Raw genomic sequence first — 16,700 nt, forward strand, 5'->3', positions numbered from 1 at the left:
AAATGTGACACATCTCTCGTAAAGTTTTATAAACTATATGAGACAAGTGTAAGATTAGTGAACAATGTGTGGTAAGAATTTGTCAAATGAAGAAATGACCAAAATAAAAGTTGTAGATATTCATGAGTTGAACAACTTTGGTATTCATCGTTTTTTATGTTGAAATCAATTTATGTCTCAAATTTTGGTTCGAACTTGTCGTTTTTCAAAATTTCAAATTTGAAAGGTTCAAATTTTGTCAAATGACAAGATGACTAAAATAAAAGTTGTAGATATTAATGAGTTGAACAACTTTGGTATTCATCACTTTTTATGTTGAAATCAATTTGGGTCTCAAATTTTGGTTCGAACTTGTCGTTTTTCAAAATTTCAAATTTAAAAGGTTCAAATTTTGTGAAATGACAAGATGACCAAAATAAAAGTTGTAGATATTGATGAGTTGAACAACTTTTGTATTCATCACTTTTACATTTGAAATCATTTAGAGTTTTAAAATTTAGTTTGAACTTGTCAAATTTCAAATTTCAAATTTTAAAATGTGTAAAACATTGTCACATCAAGTTTGATGTCAAAAGCAATCTACTCAGCCCAACAATGTGCGCCCTCACAATAAACATTTCAAATTTTACGGTCTGTTTCTATGCAGCCCAACAAAAGCAATCTACTCAGCCCACGATGTCAACCGTACGATACATGATCGGACGGCCTACAATGTGCGCCCTCACAATAAAACTCGGCTGCCTGCACCCTTCACCGAACCCTAGCCAAAAATTCCCCTCTCGCCTCACTCCTTCCACTGCCTGGTTGAAACCCTAAGTCCCTAACTCTACCCATTTGTTCTTCTCCTCCACGCAGCCTACCTCTGCACGCCTGCACCTGGATCCATGCAGCGAGCAGCCCGTAGTGCCTCCTCCTCTCGTGAAGACTCAGATCCCGCACATCATCCTCTCGCGGTGGCAGAGGAGGCCATGGGAGGCGCGGGGAGGCTCCCCGGTGTCGATCCGGCCAAGGGTGGTGCGAGGGAGGCTCCCAGCCTCGATCTGGTGGCAGCACAGTGGAGGCCGCAGGCCCCGGCAGCGACGACTCCCCTGCCGCTAATAAGGGCAAGCCGGAGCTCGCAGGGGCGCGCCCGGCTTTGACGAGATCCGAGGCGTTCGCGTTCGCGGCCATGCTCGCGCTCTTCACCGCCGGGATCTTCTGCGTCTTCCTTAGCGCCCCACGCGGCGAGTTTGGGCAGATCCTCTGCCTCCTGCGTAGCCTCGCCGACGTCCGCTTCAAGTAAGCAAATCCCTGCCCGCTTGCTCGTTGATTCCCCGATCGGCCTTTTATTTGGATCGAAGCTATTTCGTATCTGAGACGTGTGGTGTAAATCGTACTGCAAGCATGGTATCTATCGATTCACTAGTGCTAGTTTGGGTGTGATTTCGGATGCCGATTTCTGAGGACTAGGCTGTTCTCCAACATCAGAATAACTTGATGGAGATGTGAGATTTCGTGATGCGTGAGATCCAAGATGAACACACAGTGCAATCAAATAATACTGAAGACTTGTTTTTGTAGATACAGATTTAGACAATCAATTAGGAACATCAGATATATTGGTTACTTATTTCAAGTAAGCGGACAAAAGAGGCTTGCTTTCCTATTTGATCTTGCAGTGGCTGCAACAATTGGAGACTTTGTCTAAGTCAAAACCTCGTTAGGAATTAGGCAAGATTATGAGCTCATTGGCTGTACAAATTTCAATAGTATAATGGCTGTGTACGGCTACTTGGTTTCTTTCTTGCTGTAATTGTCGTGGACAAGGACTTGCTTTCTTTCTTGCTGTAAATTTTCTCTCTTGGGAGTCAATACTCAGTACCACTATAATTCTTCTCAGGTTAATTATCAGGGGAAGTTGCGTGTCTATTTTTCAAAGCTCCCCATTACCATCATCCATACAAGATGAAAGATGCTACCCTCGTTTATGTTGGGTTTTACATGTTAGAGAAGTATTTAGTTATAGCTATAAGAACTGGACAATGCTGTTGTGGTACCAAATTAATTATTTACAGTTTTTTGGACTACTGTACTCTTATCGATTTAGTTAGATAAAGTAAATATTATCATTTTATCCATACCTCTTGTTGAAGTTCGGTACAAGTTCCTTATGCTTGGTTGTGCATCCGATACAAAAATTTGAATCTTGTAAAGTTACTGGCACTAATATAAGATCCTGGATCTAATATGATTCAAGAGCTAGGTTTATTTTGTAGTTCTCCATCAAGATAACATGATTTAACCTTGTAAATAGATATTTAAACTTGACTTAGTTATTCGAAATGTAAATATGAACATTCAAGCAATTTGGACTATAGTTTTGGATATTTTGTTTGGAAAATGCTTTCTTCTTGTAATGATAGCTCAGCTTGTTTAACATGTTGAATTTATATCAGATCCATATGTTCTGTTTTTATATTAACTAAATACACATAGGGATACTCAGGCACTATCTGTAACATCTTGGGCTTTGGACCGAAAGGAATTTATTTAGATGCTTTGCCTTTTTTGGTTCAAAAAAGCATTCAGCACAAGTACTTTTTTATAATATCTTATTTTTTTATGGCTTACACAGAAGAATCAATGGCTAGTTGTGCTCAGGACCTAGCAAGCGATGGAGGAGTTCAAGAAGAAACAAAAAGCTAATGATCTGATCCTTCAGCGCATCTTGAGCCTCAACTCAGGTAATCGAGCTACATAGCTTGTTCCTGTCCTGCCTAGGTGAGACAGCAGTGTCCAGTGTGCAGGTTGTGTCCCAAGTGCTCTCCCAGAACAGCTCAAACCTTTTTCTGAAGAGTGTTGACATCAAACCAGTGCCATCCTCCAAATCATCATCATCAAATGAAAGCGAGCTTCAGGAGCAACTAGCAGCTCAAGCTACGGCTGTTGTACAAGGTGAAATCGATGAACTCAGGAAGAGAAGTGAAGAAGCTGAGGAAAAGCTGACAATGACACAAAAGGAGATGGAGGAGTACAAGAAGCTGACAGAGATAAACAACAAGGCAGTGGAGGAGAACAATGCGCTGCTCAAGCGTATCTTGGCCATCAACAATGCTTCTTTGACATGAGCGCTGCTCGTAGCTGCTGGTTCATTAAGCAAGGGGTCTGCTGGTGATTTTGTTTATGTAGTAACTTATGTTGCTGGTGGTTGGCAACTTTTTATTATTTCCTGTGATGTTAATGTGAACTGAGATGAAACTAGTAGTTCAAATGTGATGTCTAGTGAGTTATGTGAACCGAGTTTAGAATTGTTGATTAAGTTGTTGGTCATTGGAATACTGGATCTATTAATTTATGGAAGATTTTGGTCATTCCAGTATTATTTGCATTCTGTAATGAAATCAGTATGTGCACTTGTGATGAATTATCTGACCTTTCTGTGACGATTTGGTAATTGATTCTGTGACGAATTTCTATTTACTTCAGTAACGAAAATGAGAACCTATCACACAAGCCTTGTGGCCCAATAAAAAGTGGACACGTGGACCATCCACATCACTGGCCACGTCAGCTGCCACGTGGTCGGACACGTCACCTGCAATGTGGACGTGCCACGTTGACAAGACACGTCAGCTGCCAGCGTGGCAGACGTCGTTTGGCCGCCTAACAGACGGCAAGTCATGACGAAAAAGGGGCTATATCAATGACGAAAATAGATCGTCATAGAAAGAATACACTTCTATGACGACGGCCATTTCGTCATAGAACAAATGCACATCTATGACGAAAATAGACGTTTCGTCACGGTAGGTAAAATATGACGCGCATTCAATGACGAATACCATATCGTCACAAATTCGTCATAAAATAATATATGTGACGATTTTGGAGTCTTCAGTGACGAAAGAAGAGCATCATTGATGTACACATCCCTAGTAGTGGTACATTCATTGCAAGGTACTTTGGATTGATTTTTTTTCTACGTAATGTTAGGATGCCAAGGCGTGGTAAAGCTCGTATTCCAAGGTAATCCCAATGTTTATTCATTATTTGTGTAACAAATAGAAAACCCTACGTTTAGGTTTGGTTCTCCGTTAATATGACTAAATTCTTTCAATTGTAGCTATGGTCGCCAGAGGGCAAATCCCTACGACCTAAAGCCTCTCCCTGAAGGTGTTCCTCGACCCATGTGTTTTTGTGGTGATCCTTGCAAGGTAGACATCTCTGAAGATAAGGAAACATATAGACAGAGGTACTGGATGTGTCCCAATTATGCATTGGAACCTACAAAGCAACAGCGCCGTGCATCGATTGTGAGGAATTTTTATTGTGTGTTAATTAATTTTCTTGTGATATTAAGTATTGCTTATTTATTTGTTTTGTAACAATTTGTTTTTCTTGCAGACCGTTCCACCAATGTGTGACTTTGAGCAGTGGATTGACACTGAGATCAAGGAGTCGGACAAGCAGCATCTAGAAGGCCTGAAGGAGTGGGATGCGGAGGTTAAGGAGAGGTTTGAGCAGAGACGCAGACAGGAGGCTATAGAAAAGAAGCATAAGGAAGAGGAGGCATGTTGCTGCGTACAGGGCGGAGAGGGAGAAGAAGCTTGAGCGTGTGCGCCGAGCGAAGGCAGCGATGAAGGAGAATCCCGATGCCCAGAGGAAGGGAAAGTGGCCTCGTTGCACTCAGTAGGTATTTGGTTTATTCATGAGCGATGTCGTGTAGCCCTGGACTTTTTTTACTATGTTGTAATACACTCTGCTTTTATTTCAGATGAACTTATTCCCTAGACTTTTTTTATTATGTTGTAATGCACTATGCTTTTATTTCAGATAGTCTTATGCCCTGTACTTCGTTAACTATCATAGGACTGTAGTGCTACTGTTCGTATCACTGAAAAGGCTACTTGTGCTGTTGCAGTCACTGAAAGGGCTACAAGTACTGTTGCAGTCAATGAAAAGTCTATTTGAAAACTCATTGAAAAGCCTAGATTCATTTACTGTTGTATCCGTACACGCAATGAATTAATATCAGAGTGATGTACTGCATTTAGATGAAGTGACAAAATACAGATGTAGCCTTTTTAGATGAAATGACTAGTCATGGTTGTAGGCTTTTCAAATGAAGCATCTAGCCTTTGCAGATTCAATAAATGAGTACGCACACAAGTTTTTTGTCAAGTAGCATTCATGGTGAACCTGTCTTCATCTCTATATATAGTGCTCTATGTCTTGCTCCACATCCACACAACTTGTTTTCTGGTTTAGTTCTAGCAAATATCACACAAACATCATGTCCCAGACCAATTACCACTTGTCTTACTAGCCTGAGAAACCAACACCAACTATCCGTGTCCTCCTTCCGAACAATCGCAAAGGCCAATGGCACAAGCTGATCTTCTGCATCTGTCCCAATACAAACAAGCATTGTGCCTTCAAATTTCCCTGTAAGAAAGGTCCCGTCAATTGAGACGACGGGCCTGCAATGCTTGAATGCTTCGATGCTCTACCCGAACGCCCAATAGGCCCTTCCAAATACCTGGCTACCATTCTTTATTTCACCCTCCTTAGGTAAATACTCGAAGTGCATCTCATGATTTACAGCCCTCATTGCGTTCAACATTACAGGGAGGCACTCATAAGCTTCTTCCCAATTTCCAAATATTATTTTCAATGCACGCTGCTTTGTCCTCCATGCTTTTCCATACTTGACATAGTAATTGTACCGTTGAAAGATGATCTCAACCAACACGGACACCGTAATGGTTGGCATATGCTTCACCATGGGGCATAACTGCCTTGCAATGAACCTAGAATTGAGCTACAGATGGTTCTCTTCTGCCTCAGCAGTGGCACAAACATGTGGTTGCTTCATTGAGGTAATCTTCCATTTGTCTGCCTTCGTCTTCCTAGCACATACTCTCCAACCACACTGTTGTTCTTCACAAGCAACAGTGTATCTCTTCTCCTTGAATGAATTGATGACCCTAAAAGGTCGGTTGTGTACAATGGAGTACTCTTGCAACCATGTTTTCAACTCATCCATGGTAGCAAACAATATGCCCTTCCGTATGATGAGGCAACCGCTAACATCAGGCACTGTTGTATCACTTGGCCCACCATCAGCTACTACCCTGTGACCATGGCTAAGGTCCTCGAAATCACCAACTAGTGGATCTCTCCAAGGCAAGACCCTAGACAATATCTCTATTTCCCTAAAATTGAGACGACCAACAGGGCGATCGTCATCAGAGTCTTCGGCTATCTCCTCTATGAAGGATTCATCATCTCCAGCTATCTCCATGTCAAAACGGTTCGTAGCCCTAGCATCACCAAAGTCTTCTTCACTACTAAGATCATCTTCGTCGCTAAGCTCATCCTCAATAGAAAAGTCTTCGCTAGCGTCGTCCAAACCTTCTTCTGCATCACCAATTACATAATCATCATCCTCTTCATCACTATCATGATTGCCCTCACCATCGGCAACCGCATTCTCCTCCTCATCTCCACCGCCCTCAAACCAACCTCCATCACGCTCGAGCCATCCGAACACTTCACCACCACCGTAGCCTAGTTGTGTGACAAGTATTTCTTCTTCAGACAAAGGACCATAACCTATGTGAGCGGGGGAAGATGGGCATGCTTCAAAGTTATCGTTTCCTAAGCCGGACTCCTTACTTACTACTAAATCCAAAGATCGCACTTCTGAGGCCAATACAACTGCCTTGTAATCATTCCATTCAGACTCGCTTGTAATTTTGAGCAACCGCTTGATCCGAGGACCCTTCGACGACCCAACATCTATGACACCTTCAAACTGAACATGCACGTCTCCTTCATTCTAGCCTAACTTAACCTTCACTCGCTCCACTAACTAGGTCAAAGATGGTGTTTCAGAAAAAATCAACAACTCCTCACACATGTCCAGAAATTCCAAACTATCATCTCTTGTCCTAACAATACGGCCTCCATGATGCAACCTCACTAATTTATCCATCTACAGCCATCACACAACAAGTAGTGTCACATATCAATATATCATGCGAGTTTCAATCCAATAAGTAGAAACTAAAATATATCATTTCATCTTTTTCAACCCCAACAACATAATCATTTCTAGTCATAAAAAATTGAAATCTAATGACCAACAAATAACTAAAATACATACTAACCCTAATGACCAACAAATAACTAACCCTAATGACACCTACAATAAACAAAGAACCCTAATGACCAAAATAACTAGAAACCAAACTAACCTAACATGTTCAGCACATAAAACAGTTAAACAACAATGCACTCAATCAATCTAAGCCATATATTTTGCAAATATAAATACACATATACCAAAACACCATACACCCATGATTCCACATGATTAGAGACAATGCAAGCACATCTACGCGGATAGATTGGAGTAGGGGAGGGACCCATTACCTCGAGGAAGCTTCGGGAGACGAGATCCGGGTATCTAGGGTCGCATTTGGGGGTTAGGGTTTCGTGGGGGCCGTGGGGGAGACGAACAGAGAGAGAGAGAGCCGGCGCTTTCAAAATGGAGGGAGGAAGAAGAAGGGGGCCGCGGCGCGGCTTCAAGAGTCCAGACCTCGGCGTTGAGTCGGGCCGCGCCGAGTCTGGTGGCTCGACGTTAAGTGACCCCGCGCCGAGCTATTGGGTCACGAAGCGTTGTTGAGCCGCCTGGGCCGCGCGCCGGATGGTGCCAATAGCTCGGTGTGTAGTCCCACCACGCCGAGGTCGGGCCTGTGGCGTTGGCTAACACAACGCCGACGTGTCGGACCCCACGCGCCACCGTGTCGCCGTCGACCGGGGTCGTCCGTGACGTGGCAAGACCTCGGCGTCGTGTCAGTCGACGCCGACCCTCATACATTGGCGTCATGTTCTAAGACGCCTAAAAATGGTCTATTTTCAGCAAATGTTTTGACATAGGTCTTTTTGTAAAAAATATTTTCAAAAAGGACCAAAATGTGTTTTTAAAAGGGACCCAAATGCAAAAATTTCACTGGCTAGGGAGGCGAGCCGCGGAAGGAGGCGTGGAGAAGCGGACCGTGTCCTGCTGGCTGCTGCCGCCTGCTCGCTGCGCGCACCCAACTCCGTACGGTCCCGAGGACGGACCGGACCGCAACGCGACAAGTCCCGCTACTCACATCACATCGACATCGATCGCCCACCTCCACCTCCCGGCGCTAATCAGCTAGTACTACTACTCGTACTACTCATCATAATCTAATCTAATCCCAGCCGATCCTGTTGGTTTGTTTAATGCGAGTGATGAATCTACCTAGGGCTTTGTCCGCATGCTCACATGCTCCTCCTCGTTCTTTGGTCGCATTACTGCCGCCCACTGGCCACACATACACTGATACACAGTGTCAGTGGCAGCCAAGGCTGGCATGGCAAATCTGCAATGCATGGCAGCACCAGGAGTCCCGTGCGAAATTCCTACTCCACGTTGCAACGCCAACGACTCTTTTCCGCTGCTGGGGTGCCGGGTGCCTGGCACGGCGGCACGCACCCGCCCGCTGTTGCCGGCCGGTGTTGCCATGCCGAACCGACGCATGGTCCTCAATTGTCCGCGTCGGAGGCCACCACGCTGACCCGTCTTGTCTCGCCACGTCGTCTAGCTCAGCTCGCTCCTCCGTCCTCCCACCGCCGCCCACCAGGCAGAGGCAGGCCACCATGCACGTCCACTAGTACCTTGCATGGTGCGGTGCCGGTCCAACTGACGCGCACGGAGCGAGGGAGATCGAGGTGGTCGTGCCATGCCCTGATCCTGATGCCCGTGCGTCCCCTCTCTTCCGTCCTTCTTTTGGCGACCAAACGATGGTGTCCCCGTTTGGCCTTTTTTCTCGATCCACTGCCGGGCCGCGCGTTTTGTTTCGCACGCACGCGGCGTGCGGCGTGCATCATGCGTGCCCGTTTTTGGGCGTACGTGCACGGCGTTTCCTTTTGCTTGGACGACGGTTGGACCTCCCCTCCCCGGCTCCCCGTCCTCGGGCCGTCTCCTGCTCCTGTCGCCTCCGGTTTCAGCAAAAAAAAGGGCAGGTGGCTACCACAGTGCAGTACAGTACACGGGGCGGGGGAGCAAAAGGACGGCGCAACAGCAAAACCTTTTCACTGTTTGGCGATACTCTCTCGGGCTGTCCATTACGTTTTTTTCTCGACGGAGGGAGTACGTGGCTGCGTGCTACCGTTCCCTGTCCCGTTCTTGCTAACCTTTATCCATTCAAAATAAAAGTTTTTCTTCTTCTTTTGGCCCTACAAATACCTTTTTGCTTCTTTTCAATTTATTCCTTCACCTTTGTTGTTGACAGAGAAAAAAATATACGAGTTCCTTGTACTAGTACTACATACCGTTTTATGAAAAATTACTCAATGGTTCTTTATAATCCATTTGACAATTAGGTGAGGGGATGGTACAATGAATATTAGAACGTACTAATTAGTACATGCTGGTTCATATAATATGCTAGAGACGCCCTACCCCTAGAGACGCCCTTGCACGTGCTTACTTGTAATGTCGATGCCATGCTGGTTCAAAGTATAGGTCGTGTCATATGTTGCCCAACGTGTTGAGATCCAAGACAAGACACAGCACGCCCCCCGTGTTGGGCTCCGGAGCAGGTGTGTGAGCGTACGTTGTCGTGTTGGGCTAGCTGCCAATACACTGACGGTCGCTGTTGCCGCGACCTAACAAAAAAGACGGATCGGAGGGGAAGGGAATAGCTCGCACGGAGCTCTCCCTCAGCTACCAACTCTAAGGAGCGACCAAACACACACACTCTCTCTCTATTGTGTTCAAATATATAGTCGTTCCCGTTTTACCTTTTTTTTCCCAAAAAAAAAACTCATCATGTGGATCACCTAATTTCACTAGTGGAGAAACGGGCTGTACTCCCGGTTCTCAACCGCCTTCAGTCACGGTTTTGGAACTGGGAGTACCAAATCAGGACTAAAGGTCCCCTCCTTTAGTCCCGGTTTCGTGCCCGGGACTAAAGGTGCAATTAGGTGACTAAAGGGCAATTAGGTGACTAAAGACCAACCGGGACTAAAGGGCCTCCCGGCCTGGCCATGTGGGGCGGCCCTTTAGTCCCGGTTGGTATTACCAACCGGGACTAAAGGTTTTCTTTTTTTTGTTTCTATTTTCAATTGATGATTCGTTTTGGTTTTCGAATACGCATTCTACGCTGCTAATAATATACGTATTCCACACGTTTATAATGTTCGAACATTTTGTACAAACTAAAGTATGAAACTAACGTATATATTACATGCATATACATATATTGTACGTTATTTTATGTACATATAATATGTATGTGTGTGTGTGTGTATATATATATATATATATATATATATATATATATATAAGGTTGCATTGTATATTCTATCATATCCTTGGGATAACAAAATCACTCCATCTAGTTTGGCTTCCATGTTTCGTTGACGTCATTGTAGAACTCGTCGGCGGGGTTGAGGACCTGGTCATTAAGAAATCCTGCTATGGTCTCTTGAATTGCTTTCAGTTGGTCACGTCGTATGACTTTTTCCTTCAACCATAGAGTCTTCAATAAAAGTTAAAGGAAAAGTATTAATATATATATATATATATATATATATATATATATATATATATGTGTGTGTGTGTGTGTTGGTCACTTGATTACTTATATATATGAGCAACAAAAGAAATTGTGAATATATGAATATATTTATATAACATACTTTAAGGATCTCTTCAGGAGTTCTTTTTGTGTACGCCCCGATAAACTCGCAAACATAGTATCCGCAGTAGTTGTTCCCCTGTTCTTGCCTCAGAACCCACTTTTACGAGAAAAAAGATCCGGTGAATTGAAAGCATGCATGGTGTTAATTGAATTATATATATAAATATAGATAGTACTTACTTTGTGTGCGATTACATCCAGTGGCGCTTTGCAATGTTTCATGTGGTGATTCTCAATGAAACTTTTCCAAACACTGCGCCCAATAAAATAAAACATTAATTTGGTCTTTAATAATTGTTGCAGTTAAGAGATCGGGGTATATATAGTTGCTAGAGAGACCATATTACCCTTGGATAATATCTATCATGTCTTGGTACTCTGTTTGCTCTTTTCTTAATGAGTCTAAGATTCTCAACCGACTATTGGCCATATCGATGACCATCAATATCCAGTGATTGCTGCATATATTTTTATACACAAATATGATCGACATTAACTAGAGTCAACATATATGTATATATATAGGAGATAGCTTAGCTAGTAAGCAAATAATTGAACAAATGTCCATATGATCGACATTAATTATTTAACACTCACTTGAAGTTGTAGGGGAAGAGTATGTCCTTGTTTTGTTGGTTCACTAAGAACCTCATGAGATTTTTCTCGAGTTCAGCTTTCCATTGAGGCGGGGATTAGGGTGTTTGAATATGATATTTGGATCAATGAAACCAACATCATTATCCTTTCTCTTTCTGAGTTCTGTCATCTCATATCTGCATATATAAAAATATAGTGTGAGGATATATAATGTATATATACATGTAGCTTTATATATACACACTTTAATAGTAGAAAATAATCACACTTACAGACAATAGCAGCTAATGAGACTTTTGTCGAGAGAGTCCAGGTGGCATAGTTGGTGTAATTCTTCAAACTCGACATATATAACGTCATCGCCACGGAAGTCATGTTGGTTTCTAACTCTGATAGTAACAAAGGCCTCTCCCCGTTCACACGCCGCCATGTACCACTTGTTTAGCAGGTACATTTGCGTACCCAGTTCACCTAAGGCCTCAGGGTTGTATAGACTCTTTCCACGTTCAAATTTCTTCCAAGGATCCACTTTCGGAGTAGATGGTCCTTCAGCGAGCACTTGGGCAAGGTCCAAACCAGTTTCCTCGTAAAACCGAGCCAGCTCCTCAAAATCGACGTCTAAGTCTAAGTTCGAACCATATTGATTACGAACGACAAGAGGGGGAACTGATTGTTGCGATTGTTGTCCGAGTTGTGCAACACCTTTCCCTGGTCTAGTCTTTTTCTACGCCGCCTTAAATGACTTGGTGAGAGAGCGGTCGTAGTCCGATTTTGGCCGGGTCTTTTGAGATTCCCGCTTTTTCTGGTCCACCTTCTTTCTTAGAAGATCTGGAGGTAGGTAGAAGTATGATTTCTCCGGGTTCTCCCTCTCTTCTCATTGCTCTTTTACTTTTTCAAAGAAACTGTCCACATCTTTTTTTACTGCAGCTTTTAATTCCTTTTCACTTTTCTCGAAAGACAGTTTTTGGGGAATAACTGGATTAGATGAGGCTTTCTTCTTTGCCGGCTGGTGGGACAACGACTTTGTTTGCGGGGCGGACCTCTTAGGAGCTGGCTTCCTCTTAGTCATCAAGGGAGGCGGGGCAGCCGTTGGAGGCATTGGAGACCTTCTTGGAGGCGTTGGAGACCTCCTTGGAGGTGGCGGCGGTGGCGGCGTTGCCACCTGATTGTCCGGAGCACTATGATGATCTAGAGATTGAATAATTGGACTTAGGTTGGCGGAGGCCCTGCTGTGTGATTGCAAAAAAGAATAATTAGGTATAAGAAATTGTTATTATTAATCATGCATGTCAATAGAAAGTTTGTAAAAAAATTGTTTCGTTCACTTTTGTCCGCACCTATTGTCTGGCAGTTGAGGAAGCGGCGGTGGACTAGAGACCCCGGGAATAATGATGTAGCGCTTGTGCCATAGTATGAATGTTTTCTCTGCTTCTCCTGGAGTCTTCTCCCCATCACCTCCTGGAATGTCAAGAGGCAGGTCACTAAAACCTTTGTTAACTATCAACTGAGACGCTAACATATCCAGGTGGTTTTATTGCCCCATGGATTCTTGGTGTCTTGGTAGGATCTAGAGTAGAAAAAACACCGAGAGCCACCATGATTGTGGCATTCTCTTTTGGAATATGTAGCTCACATGATGTAAACGGTACAGTGATGTCATCCACGGGGAAACGTAGCATTGCGTCATCTTGATTTGGCAACTCCGTGGAAGCGCAACTGCTTTTCAACTGATCAGGGGGGCTAATATTAATGTTCATTCCTGGATCTGATGCCTGCCTCTGGGCACTCATTGCTATTTGCACTTGCTTTATGATTTCATCCTGCATTCTAGCTTGCATGTCTTTTTTGCGCTCCTGTGCTTGAAGCAACGCCTCCCGTGACTCACGAACCAATTCCTCCAACCTGCTGATCCACGCTGCATCCTCATCCTTCCTTCTCTGCCGGCTTCTGTAGGTATCTCTGTCGTCAGGGAAACCATGCTCCCAAGAAAAATTCCATCCTAAACCTCTCATTCGACCATTGTGTTCAGCGGTCCCGAGGGCATATGTCAGTTCATCCTTCTCTCTATTGGGCCTGAACGCACCAATAGTTTTAGCTTGTAGAGCATAAGATAATCTTTGTGTTGCTCTTTCGAGTTTTGAGCCATGAGCTAGCTTCCCGGTCTCTAGGTCCAGTCTTCCCCCATGAGCGAAAAACCAATTCTTCGCGCGTTTAGGCCAATTGAGTGATTCTGGTGTGATACCCTTGGCAAGAATGTCCACTTCCATTTTTTCCCACTTGGGAATGGCAGTCGCGTAGCCACCAGATCCCATGCCATGGTGGTATACCTTCTGTCGGGCATTCTCTTGGTTCCTTCTCACCCGTTCCTCACACTCTTCCGATGTCTTGTACTATACAAAATCATTCCAGTAGGGCCTCCACTTCGCGAGCGGGCCACTAGTATTGAAATTGGGCGTTACGTTCTTCTTGACGTATTTCGTGTATAGGGATTTCTTCTAAGTCTGAAATTATGTGGCCATCTTCTTCATAGCCCAATTTCGAACTAGTTCCTTCAATTCATCATAATTGATAGCATCATAATCATCCGCTTGCAACGTGAAATGTTGAAGAATATCATCTCAAATTAAATTCTTATCAAGATCAGAGACAAAACTAACATGAGGCTCGTTGATCTTTTGCTTCCATTCACGGGCACTGATCGGAAGTTTGTCCCTTACAAGGCACCCACAGTGTTGCACGAATTTCCTTGCGTGTGGACCAAGTGGTTCGCCTGTCTCGATATTGAATTCCGATATTATGTAGCGCCCCTCCAATGGCTTTTTCGGGCCTCAAATTTTTTTGCTTTTTGCCGTTGTTGTCGTCGATCCAGAGGGCTACGTATAATAGATGATAGATATTCAAATATATATATATAATATTCATATATATATATAAATATAAATATATATACCTCGCCTGTATTTTATTGCACAATATTTTCTTGGTTATCTTCAAGAGCCAGGTATTGACTCCCGTCATCTACATCCTGCTGGTCACCATCGGCAAATTGAGTGCCGGTGTTGATAATATTCATCATTTCTTCATCCATGTTGTCTCTCAGGGCAGCCATCTAGCTTTTACACCACCAGATATATCTATAAAAAATAAAAACTATATCTATAAAATGAACTCCTGCAAGACATGCCACCTCAAGGATAGTAACATTTGTAAAAATCATTTCTGTATCTGTACTAGTGATAGAATCTAGCATAAGCCTTATTTAAGTGCCAAGCTTGTTTGAAGGGGAAATCTTAACTGACAAAGTTTAAAGGTTTCCAGAGCGTTTAACACTACTCTGCTTGCCGAGAAAGTTGCTAGTGTTATGTCGTTGGCATTTTTCATGGCCGTGGCCATGGTCAATGTGTTCTCGTCTTTTACTGTGGCAGGTAAGTAATTCACATAATATTTCCGCAAATTAACAGAAGAATAGGAGTGTACACACATAACAATCGATTATCATTTATATTTATATATATACTACATTTGGGTACGGTGATTGATAGACTACTGCGACGATATCGGGACGTGTGAATAAATAACCATCCGTACTAGTTGACCTTGCTTACGTGATCATCTCGGCGAGCATTTCTCCACCGGACGGCACCGTACTTGGCCACGAAAGAGCTCTGATTCTACGAGAAAGGGAACACGGTCTTCCACGACCGTTGCCGCTCTCCCTCATAGAATCAAAGCTCCTCCTTGACGTCTGTTACCGCTCGGTAGAGAACATGCTCGCCGAGCTGAACACGGTCCGCAAGTTCAACTAGTACGGAGTTTCTACAATTTTCTAACTAGTCGTCATAAGCTACCGCGCAAAAAGGAGGAAACGACGAGACACCGGGCGCGCCCGTGCTCCACTGAGCTCGATGGCTCAGCGCAAAATCGCATTACAAGATTGCCGGCACGAGGGCTCGGCACACGCATCCATCCGATTACAAAAGGTTGGAGCAATTAATCCATCATAAACGGATTATATATGGTGGCGGCGGTGGCTCACATCCAAGGTGTCAAACGCGAGGTTCAGCTCCTGCAGCCAAAAAAACATGTATAAAATCATAATTCTAATAAACATGATCATCTAGTAGAGCTTTTAATTAAAGGATTTGTCATGCCGAAGCTCCATGGCCACAGCGGCGGCCTCCTTCTTCCCCTCCCGCTCCCGCCGCCGCCAAGGCCAGTATACACATATATCGTGAGAAAGACTTCAAGCCAGCAAAGCAGGTTCACAAACACACTGCTAACCGTCGTCCTCCCTCTTGTGATGACATAACAAGCCCCTTGGCCCTTGCCCCTTCTACACTTGAGCATGCTACCTCCTAGCAATAGCAACACACACAACTGTCATGCACAGCACTGATCATCTCGCCGCTGATCACTAATACCGATTCTATTGATCTACACACATCATGAGAAAGACAGTCAGACAATAGACCGGGGCCACAGCTACGGCACATCACGCCACAGCTACGGCACATCACGCCAACCTAGCCCGGCAATCTCCATCGTCGTCGGAACACCAACTACGGCATCATCAAGGGAAGTGCAGAGGAAGAGGGAGACCGGGGCCAAACCTGCAGGAGACGTGCCGTAGCTGTGGCCTGCTGCGGATCTTGGAGAAGACTGCTTGGGGGCGAGGTGGGCCAGGGACGAGGACGACGCGAGGCGTGCGCTGGCCGGTCGGTGACAGCGTGCGCGCGTGAGGCGAGGCTAGGGTGGCCTAGGGGCGGCGGCGCTGCTGGATCGATCTGGTGGAGAAGATAAGGCTTGTGGAGACAGAGAGGTTTTTATAAAGGGAGACCTTTAGTCCCGGTTGCCTCTACGAACCGGGACTAAAGACCCTTTAGTCCCGGGTGTAGCCATGGCCCGGGAGTAAAGGTCATTTTGGCGGACTGCGAAAACGCAGCCCACCTTTAGTCCCGGGTGATGATTAGAACCGGGACTAAAGGTCTGATCTTTAGTCCCGGGTGTAGCCACGGCCCGGGAGTAAAGGTCATTTTGGCGGGCTGCGAAAACGCAGCCCACCTTTAGTCTCGGGTGTAGCCACGGCCCGGGAGTAAAGGGCATTTTAGGCCTGGAAGTAAAGGTGGTCTCAGTTGACTTTCTCCGGTTTCCATAAGTTTTTTCCTTTTTATATATTTCTTTTATATAAAAATGCATAGAGTTATTAATTGCCTAATAAATAAAATATTACCAAAAAAATTATAAAAAAATCCTAGACTTGGTTTTGCATTATTATACACAATAAAAAATTGTAACCTAAACTCTTTTGTTTTACTGTATGAATATTTGACATAGTGTAAATAATAATTACAATTTGCACCATGCAAAAATATACTACTTAAT

General features: G+C 44.2%; 1 long non-coding RNA gene across 1 annotated transcript; it reads left to right on the top strand.

The window, feature by feature from the left end:
* Positions 1–763: 763 nt before the first annotated feature.
* Positions 764–3,350, top strand: LOC136482351 (uncharacterized). The gene is made up of 2 exons (XR_010765043.1): positions 764–1,278; positions 2,615–3,350. It is a non-coding gene; the product is annotated as an uncharacterized lncRNA (long non-coding RNA).
* The last annotated feature ends 13,350 nt before the right edge of the window (positions 3,351–16,700 follow it).

The sequence above is a fragment of the Miscanthus floridulus genome, chromosome 9 (assembly GCF_019320115.1).
Source record: "Miscanthus floridulus cultivar M001 chromosome 9, ASM1932011v1, whole genome shotgun sequence".
NCBI lineage: Eukaryota > Viridiplantae > Streptophyta > Magnoliopsida > Poales > Poaceae > Miscanthus > Miscanthus floridulus.